Source organism: Motacilla alba, chromosome 3, assembly GCF_015832195.1.
Source record: "Motacilla alba alba isolate MOTALB_02 chromosome 3, Motacilla_alba_V1.0_pri, whole genome shotgun sequence".
Classification (NCBI taxonomy): Eukaryota; Metazoa; Chordata; class Aves; order Passeriformes; family Motacillidae; genus Motacilla; species Motacilla alba.
In genome coordinates, this window is record NC_052018.1 from 53,248,752 (window position 1) to 53,258,176 (window position 9,425).

Here is a 9,425-nt window from a genome sequence, read left to right on the forward strand (position 1 = left end):
GGGAATAAAGTCCCCTTTGGCAGCAGCACAAGCTGCAGCCTGAGTCAGCAACACCATCTGATACTGGTGGCATCGCAGGGCAACGTGAGTCCAAGGCACCTTGGGATGTTTGTGCCCGGGCTGAGCATGTGCCTGTGTGTGTGTGACCTGCCCACGGGTAGATCCTTTCTCACAGACAGCAGAGCTCTCCTTGCAAGCATGGAAACTGGCACACACGTGACTTTTGTCCTGACTTGGCAAAGTTTCCCCATCTTGCTGCCATTAGTGCATTTTTTTCCTTTCAGTGGTCCAGCCCTGGAGACCACCCTGAGCTCTTCATGGGATATGTTTGGCAGCTACAATGTTTTGCATGCCAGCTGGATTATATTTTATATATCAGCAGCCATGCCTGGAGCAGTGCCTGATCTTTTGGCTTCCTTTTGTGGTGATCTCCTCTTTCATTCAGCGTCTGTGTGCTCTGATGCCCATCAGCCTGTCGTGTGCCAGGGAAGCAGCAGCACGACAGAAATCCCCTAAGGATTTTTGTTTTCCATTTCCACATGAATTCATGTACAAGGAGGTTCTTGAGGAGCACTTTATGAACAATTCAGCACTTGTTGGACAATGTCCTCCAAGTCACGCAGTGATGGTACAGAACCACATGTTCTCCTGAGGCCCAGAGGAGTCTGATATGAGGTAATCCATCATGCTCTACCGTTCCTTCACACCCTCCTGCACTTTACCCTGTGCGTTGGGAGCAATATGCATTCTTTCCTCTAGATATATAATTTTCTTACTTACAGTCTGGAGGCACCTGAGACACCTTAACAACTAGAAGCTCATGGGGAACCACTGGCACTAAAAGTGTGGGATGAAAGTTTTGCAGGAAAGAGGCAGGAGCATTGCTGCACTGCTCCATGGTCTGTTTACAGGCACCACTGAGGCTGCAGGGAAACGAGGAAGAAAATCATCACTGAGAAATGTATTTGCCTTTGGCATTTTACCCAAAGCAGAAAGCGTGAGACACCTTGAAGTAGACATAAATTCTGTTTCAGCTTGATTGGTGTTTTTACTGCCCATTGTGCTCAAAATGACAGCTAGACCTAAAACATCCAAGTGAATATATCATAGCAATAGAATTTCCTCTTTTGTCACACCATGAAGGACAAATGAAAGATCTAGTCTTGCAAAAAACATTTAGTACCTTCAGAAGAATGTCAACAACTTTCAGTGGCTCTTTATAACCGCTGCCCCTTGCTTTGTGGTGCTCTGAGGTCTGGGGTCTGCTCTAGCAGAACCTGCAGCAACCTGTATTTGTTCATAACTAGTAAACAGCAGCATTTATTGTAGGTCTTCTTCCACTGCTGTTTGCTACTCACTTTTCAATACTACTCACTTTCTCTGCCAGAAAGCTACATGATTAGTACCAGCAATCACTACTAGCAATCCCAACAGGTTACACTTCTAAAACAATTTCCACTGAAAAAGAGATCCCTCCAGGGTGAATTGCTCCAACACACCATGGATGTGCTAGGCTGCAAGGAGGGGGAAAAAAGAGACTATATTGGAGTATAGGAATTCATAAGGATTTTCATGTTTCTAGCAACATGCTTCTTTTTTTCTGCTCCTTTTTCAGTGGAATGTTCCCTTGCTATCACCTTTTGCTATTGCCTTTTCCATCCTTTGGCTCCAGTTCAGTGAATTATTTGGGCACATATTTAACTTCAAGCTGTTAATCATGTGTTTATGTGCTTTGCCCTGTTGGGACTGGGTTGTTAACTAGCTGCTTCCTATCAGGAAGGAGGGCTCTGTATGACAGCAAGCTCACCCTTGGGGCTGTGGGAGGTTACTCCAAACCTTAGACCAAAGGGACTTGTTCAAGAGCACTATGATTGCTATTTTTCCTGGGAACACATCGTGCTGTCACAGCATTGGTCTTAGCCTGTATTAACCTCATTCTTGAGATGGCCACTTTCTGTGCCCGTGCAGAAAGCAGACTTTAAATCAGAGGCTTCCTGTGGTCCTGCACTATTACCAGCCTGCAGCAACAGCTCTGAAGGCAGCACTCTCAAAGATGAACCCTCTATGGCACTCAAAGCAAGGGGTAGGAAAAGTATTTTGCTAGCACGGTAGTTTTTCTCTAGTTGGGCATGCAGCAGCACTGCAGCAGCCTAAAGGTACTTTCCTGCTTACGTGCCTGCTAGCTTGCACCTCATTGAGCTGACGACAGTTTAAAGTGAATTGGGCCTGGCAGAGCACAAGCCTTGCTTTCCACTGCAAGCCTCTTTAAGAAAGGCTCTCCTGGGACTGCAGATTCCTGGAGGGAGTGGAAGAAAAGCTGCAGAGCTGGGCACAGAGCCACTTTTGCAGGGAGAAAATACTGACATAGTGCCATCTGCCCTGTAAAAGTTGTTGGCAGTGTAAACATACATACCACTTCTTCAACGTATAGAACACCCCATAGAAAGAAAATTAACATCCCTTGCTAAATCACATTCTTTTTCCTTTGGATTTCACTCTGCTTGCTTAGATTCTTACAGAAATGCTTAATATTATATTATCTGGCTGACTTTACCCCCGTCACTTTTGACAGGCTCAAATTAGGGGTCTAACTGGAATGCTCGTTTAATGCTTTGTTCATGACTGTGCAATGAGGATGGAAAAGCTGTAACGACTGTTCCATGATGCAGGGCCTATAAATAGAGTGCATGGAAAAGGGTGCTCTCTAATGCATTATGTTCTAATCAATAACAACAAGCTGACTCCAATTATATTTTATTGTCTCTGAGAAAAGTATTTACATGGCTTAACAGCTGTGAGTCACAGCAGTGGTTTAGTTAGGAGTCAGATTCACTTAGAAATATTTGAGGCTGATGGCTATTGTTTTCTGCACTCAGGCACTGCACAATTGACTGCTCTTGCTTCAGTTAATATTTAATCCCTTCATGGAACTTGCACTACTTACCTCTAGGTGTGCTTCACAAGAGTACTCTCTAAGGTTGTAGGAATGAAAAGGTTCATATCCTAGCTGGATGAAAACCTCAACACGATTATGAATTCTTTGTATGGGGAAAGTGTAGAGATATCAAGTACATAAGATCCTTCAAGTAAATGAGAAAGAGAATAAAAGTAAAAGTGAAGAAAGAAAGATGACAGGTCCAAGTCACTTGTCCAAAGTAGCACAGCAGAAGAATGGCAGAGAGGGGATAACAAATCCAAACTCCCTGAGCCCAGCATTGTTAGGTCTGGCTGTAGATCTTGGGTTCCATTTTTTGTTTTCTCTGTGGTCTGAGTTGTTTTTGCATTAATTTGTGGCTGTTGAAGACTTGCAACAGGTACATAAAGGACTACTGGAGATACATAGGTCTTGTGGGTCACATAGCAATTTACCAGCAATTCAGTCATATGGCACAGATCTCATGTCCATATGAACTTGAGGAAAACCTTCACAAATCAATCACCAGACTTCAGATACTCAAAACATGAAGAAATAAAATTCAAATGCTGTGTACTCACTGAGAACTGGACCAGGGAGAAGCACATATTATCAACTTTCAGCCATTTTTCATCTTCAGAAATGACAAGCACTGAGAAAAGATCTTTTGTGTCTGTTTCCCAACAGATATAAAAACATACCAAAAAAGAAAGAAGCCTTCAATATATATACTGCAATATGGTAAGAGCACTGGTAATTATTATAATTTGATGCATCTATTTTTCAAGTGGCATTTACATCCCTGGTTTCTCCACAGCACTTAATGCTTTCTGACAGCCAGTGAGGATGACTTCTTGAAAGGTTGAAAGCTGGAGGCAGAACACCTTTAGTGTTCCAAGACAGCATTCACATCTATGTGGAGGTTGCCTAATAGCAACTAATGGTATGAGGTTCCTTTTGTCTCACAAAAGGAAACATTTTGAGAAACTTGCTTGTGCTTTCTTGCCTTTTTTTTTTTTAACTGCCAGAGAAACATGACAAGAGATAGACTGAGATTCAGTAGGAGTAATAGGTAGCAGTCAAGACCAAAATATAAAGTAGCCCCAGAGATAAATCAGAGTAATTGATCTCTTGGACACAATATCCTTTGGTGAGAGGAAACACATTGCTCTCAGTGAATTACAGACATCAGAAGCCAAGGCCTGGAAATACCCATTAGCACATTATTGTCAGGCTGGATCCCAGTGCAGCTTTGCCTTTGAGAAAGGTGAGGTTGGCTTGCTCTTGTCTGTGCCTCTTGGCTGTTGAGATTTTGGACTCTGACAGTGTCCTGGGAAGTTGCTAATGTCTGGAGCCTGATTTCCAGAGAAACTGTGCATTATAGGGATGTGTGTTTTGCCAAAAGGTTACGTGTCTTTCCGTTTTGTAATATCTTTGTAATAATGATCAAGTAGCCCAAGCAAGCACCAGGTACCAAGTTACACTTGTGCTTGGATTGTCCAGTAGTTATTCTGACACAAAATGGGAATTCACATTAATCAAATCACTGCTTGCTCAATGCTTTGGGGATGTAACGTTTTACACAGCATCATTACTTGACTCTCATGGTCAGTTGGTCACATCCTTCTCCTCCATTTCTGACAAAGCTATCTGGTTTCACAGGCCAAACTGAGGCCCACAGAGACAGAATGACCACTGCTGTGTAAATGGCATCACCAGGCTAAATCTGTAAACATGCAGTGTCAGGAGGTGGTCAGACCTGACACTTCCAATACCAGACCATAGTTAGTACCTCTGCTATGATCTAGGCATGCAGAAATGAGTCATTGCTGACCTTGAACTTGGTAAGTCCATGAGCTCACAGGAAAGAAGATTTATCTCAGTAAATAAGTAATAATTTAACTCAGTAAATAAATCTTCTTTAAGAACATTTATCTTGCAGTAAAAAGTTTCTTAGTATTTGCACAGTCACATGAATTGCAAGATGTAGGATGCCTCTTGGTGTGATAAATTGCTCTGGAGCATTTGAAGATTCAGTGGTTATGCTTGTTTTGATCATAATAATTCCATGCACACAAATTATGGTCACTGTGTTTGTTTGTCTGACACAATGCAGTCCACATCTTCCCTGATGTCTCCAAAAAGTACTCAACTACATTTGTGTTTCTTACATCAAAGTGCATGTGTATTTCAATGTTTTTAAACAATTACCCAGGAAATGATTACCCTCCTACTTTAATTCATCTACCCTATTTTACAGGGCATCTTTTTTGGAACCCTATCTTGGCAGAATATGAAATACACTCTGGTAATCTAAGACAACAGTTCACTTCCTGAAGGAAATGTATCCACTTAAACACTTCTCAAATAAATCCAGGGATCAGGAGCACTAATCAGGATAAAGGCCTAAGCAATAGGATTCTGTGTACTGCATATGCATTCTTTAATTATCATCGTCTTTAAAGGGAGAGAAGGTCCTATTTTGCTAAACAAGATAGCTGGCAACCTTAATGAAAGTGTATCATACTAATTTCCAAACAGTTTGGAGGCTGCTCCTGAGCAGATGTGCAAGTCCAGCCAGTGAACTTCTTGCAAGCAGGACTTTTACGTGTATGTTTCAAGAGCAGCTTTCAGCTGTTTTTTTCCCGCTGATATTGTTGTGCTCTTGTTTGACCCTAAGGAACTGCTAGTATTTCCACTAGTCATTGGCAAAACTCCCATAGACTTCAATGCAAGCTAAACTTGTCTGCAGCAAGAGACATGTCACTTAGTCTGTGGTTTGGTTTCGCATTAACATGTGCTGCCCACTGCTATGCAAAACAAAATAACAAGGTTCTAAACGGAGTTTATTCTTTTGCATATGTGCTTTCTAACCACATAAGTAACAAATAAACATGGTAATTTCACTGCTTGCAAGTGAATGTCTCGAGCTTCTTGAAAATGATATTTCAGAGTTTCCACATGAACCTGTAGGGCTCACTGAGACCCAGTGCTAATGGTGCTAATTCCATGACTAAGCTGTGTTGAAGTGACTCAAAGGCAACTGCAAAGTGACATTCAGTGGCTTACCATCTCTTAGGTCAGTGACTGCCCCAATTCCTCTTTGTTGTGTGGATGTGCCCCAGGGTATCTGTAATCCATATTAGGAATTAGCTTGGTGTTGGCATAGGGTACCCCAAAAAACCCTTCTGCCCAGTCTGCAGCAGTGATGACAAGAACTGATTTTTGTCAGAATGCAAAAAAGGAGGTGATGGAGAATAGTATGACATTTGCTCTGTGTAATTTCATATTTTTTCTTGTGCAAAACACATTTTTAATCCTATTTTGAGAGAGCAGAATGGTATTGGAAACAATTCCAAAGCATAGCTAGAGGCAAAGCTAAGTTCCCTTTAATGGATGCTTGAAAAGTTTGGGATAAAAAATGTTTGGAAATAAAAAAAAAAACAAAACCAAAACAAGACTAAAAGCATATAAAATTATGTAGACAGAAGTGAATCAGGAAGACAATGAAGGCAGCTTCTTGAAAGGAAGTTTTTAACCTGTTGTTTTGTGGTTTTTTTTTTTTCCAAATGAAAGAAAAGCAGGTTTAAAAAGGTATATTTTCACCATATGCACAGCTAACCTATTTTTCCATTAAAGCAGACTCCCCTTAATGCAGGAAGGTAAGAAACTGTATTTACAGCTTAAAGCAGTGTCCAGAGTTGTAACAGGACAAGCATGCGGGTCTCGAATCTGTCTTGGTGGGAATGCAGCTATAATGGGGGATGTGAGAGGGGTAGATTCAATTTCCTTCTGTACCATGCAATCTCAGTTTGGCCAGGGAGGGATGAAAGACAGTAGTTGGGCAGGCACTGCAACTTGGTTTGGAGACCAGAATCCCACACAAATTCTCTGGAATTACATAGTTCAATGCCTTTAAATCATTGCTCTCTCAGTGCCTTTGCTCTCCAGCTACAAAGTGGGAACAATGTCTCTGCACCCCAAACAAAATGTATGAAAGAGTCAATCCATCAATGTGCACAGACACATACTCCTGTGACTGACAGTCAGAGAAACATTATCTCCACAATGGATTAACTCATGTTCCTACTTCTAGGGGTTATTGTTGTTATTTGGTTGTGTTGTTTTCCCTTGTTTTTTTCCTCTCCCTCCCACAAAGTACATGAAGCTGCTGACTGCTGCCAAGGTCTAGCTGGGCTTGTACTGCAGCTGCAGCCCTACTCCTCGAGGAGTTTAGTCAAATGCCAGAGTGTCAGGAGGGCAGAAGCAGAGCTTGATGACTCTTGCCTGCAGCTCAGCATTCATCTTTCTGCCTCTGCTCTTTAAACTTCGGTGATTGAACCCATACTTTTTCTCCAACATGGGCCTTCATGACAAAGCATCAGACAGGGCAGCGAAAGTGACGAGAGTGAATCTAAGTATGAGCTATCGTCAACAATGTGTCATTCTTTTACTTCCATATACTGCTACAGTGCTGAAACTACAAGTCCCAGTGTGCAATAGCAAAATGGACTATTGGTTGCTTAGCAATTAAAAATATTGGCAATAAAATATCTATGCTTACGGCTACAGAAGCAAACATCTGATTTGGTATTGCTGCCCACTCCAAACCGTGTTTGATATAACCAGTACAGCAAAATTCAGAAGTCAAGAGGTTCAGAGCACAACAACACTACTAGATTCACAGCAGAGGAGACAAAAGGGATGCAGCACTTTTTGACTGTATTCTGTAGTATATACTGATATATAAATCACACAGCAAATATCAGAAGATGCAGTTTGGCATTATGTCTGACTATGCTTGAATAATCAGGTCAGTCTTATTTGTTACTGCTCCAGTCTCTCCCAAATACTAGGTTCCTTGTTTTATTCTGATTCACACAGGCCCCACAACCATCTGTGATTTGGCAGCTTCTACTGAGTCAGAAAATGTCAGCAGGAAAGGGGAGGGGTGATTAAAGAGAAGAGACAAACTTTTCCAGCCCTCTGCTTGCCTGCCTTTTTAGCATTCTCTGTGTGAGCTCTGCTGGCAACACCTACAATTCCTTTCTTTCATTAGAACATCTGATTGTGCTAACAGGGGCTGCCCAGCACTTGATTAAAGATGTGTTCTTAACCAAGAACAGCGCAATTAAATGTGAGACTTGTATGGATCCAAGACCTTAATCAAGGGCAGGAGAATAAAGTATTGCAGATTTAGAACCTGATGCATGGAATCTGTTAAATCATACTGACAGTCACAGACCAGTCCAGCTTGGAATTGACTATGCCTTATATGGTAAATTCAGCAGCATTTCAATAACTATCCACTAGCTTGATAGTAAGTTCTTTTCATGACAGTGCAAGTGCAGTTCTTTTCATGCACTGTCAGAGCCGACCTTTGGGACACTCTACTTTTTCCCAGAACTAGGACTAACACTCAGGAAATTTTGCCAAAGTGTAATTGGGTGATATTTGTTAATCAAAGGAAAGAATTCTCTTTTCGTCTGTTCAGGTCCTTCTTCCATGGCTTGTCTCTCACAAATTTAGTGATAGGAAATGCTAGCTAAAAGATTGATCTTAAACACACAGGGCGTGATCCAAGATAGAAAGGACTTCTAATGATCTCAGTGGACTTTGGATTTGTTACTATTCCTTCTGGACCAAAAAGAAGTTCCTGTTGTCTCTCTTCTATGTCTGCAGAGTGACTAACATAACCTAAAGAGAACAGTCAGCCAAAGAAAGCATTATTATATCCATTGTTTTGCACAAGAGGAACACAAGCTGAGGCCCACAGAACCATGAAAGTGCCTCACTCACTCCAGCAGAAATAAGCAAGCCTTAGGTTCCTATTTGAGAATCTCACCCAGTGGTTTGAGACAGATCAGCTAAGGCAGGTCCTGGTAGATCAAAAGTATGGCAACAGGTCCCCAGAGTCACAGTCCCATAATCCATTTTGTTACTGTTTCTGTTCTCTGGATTAAGGCAGAAAACTTACTGTAACATGCAGTCATTAGACCAGACATATATGTACAAGGAGGTGCCACAGGAGAGCATACATCCATTTTGAAAAAGGACTCTTAATATTGTAAATAAAGATTTATAGAACTATTTTCCCAGTTGCTACACAGTTTGAAATGTAGAATAGGCTTGACAGAGTTATCAAATTACTTGGGATAGTGACCGAATCTCTCAAAAATTATTTCCTTGCTAATCTGTGAAAGCAAATATAGACTGTACCCAACCAGTAAATTACTCCCTGTGAACTGAGTCTAGGCTGAGCAAAAGATACCTCCTCAGTCTTCAATGAGATTTGCTGTTAATACAATGTAGTCCTGATATTTCATGCTGGGGAGGGAAGAGAGAGAGGCCTAAGAGTCTGAGGTCCCCCATGGAGAAGCAGGATGCAAAGCTCAGGCAACAGATCTCGTCTTCTCAACACCTGAGCCAAAGAGCTGCCATTGGCCCTTGGCTAGCCTGGTACAGTTCACTGGGGACTGGTTTCTGACCTCACCTGGCTGTTCTGCCTTTG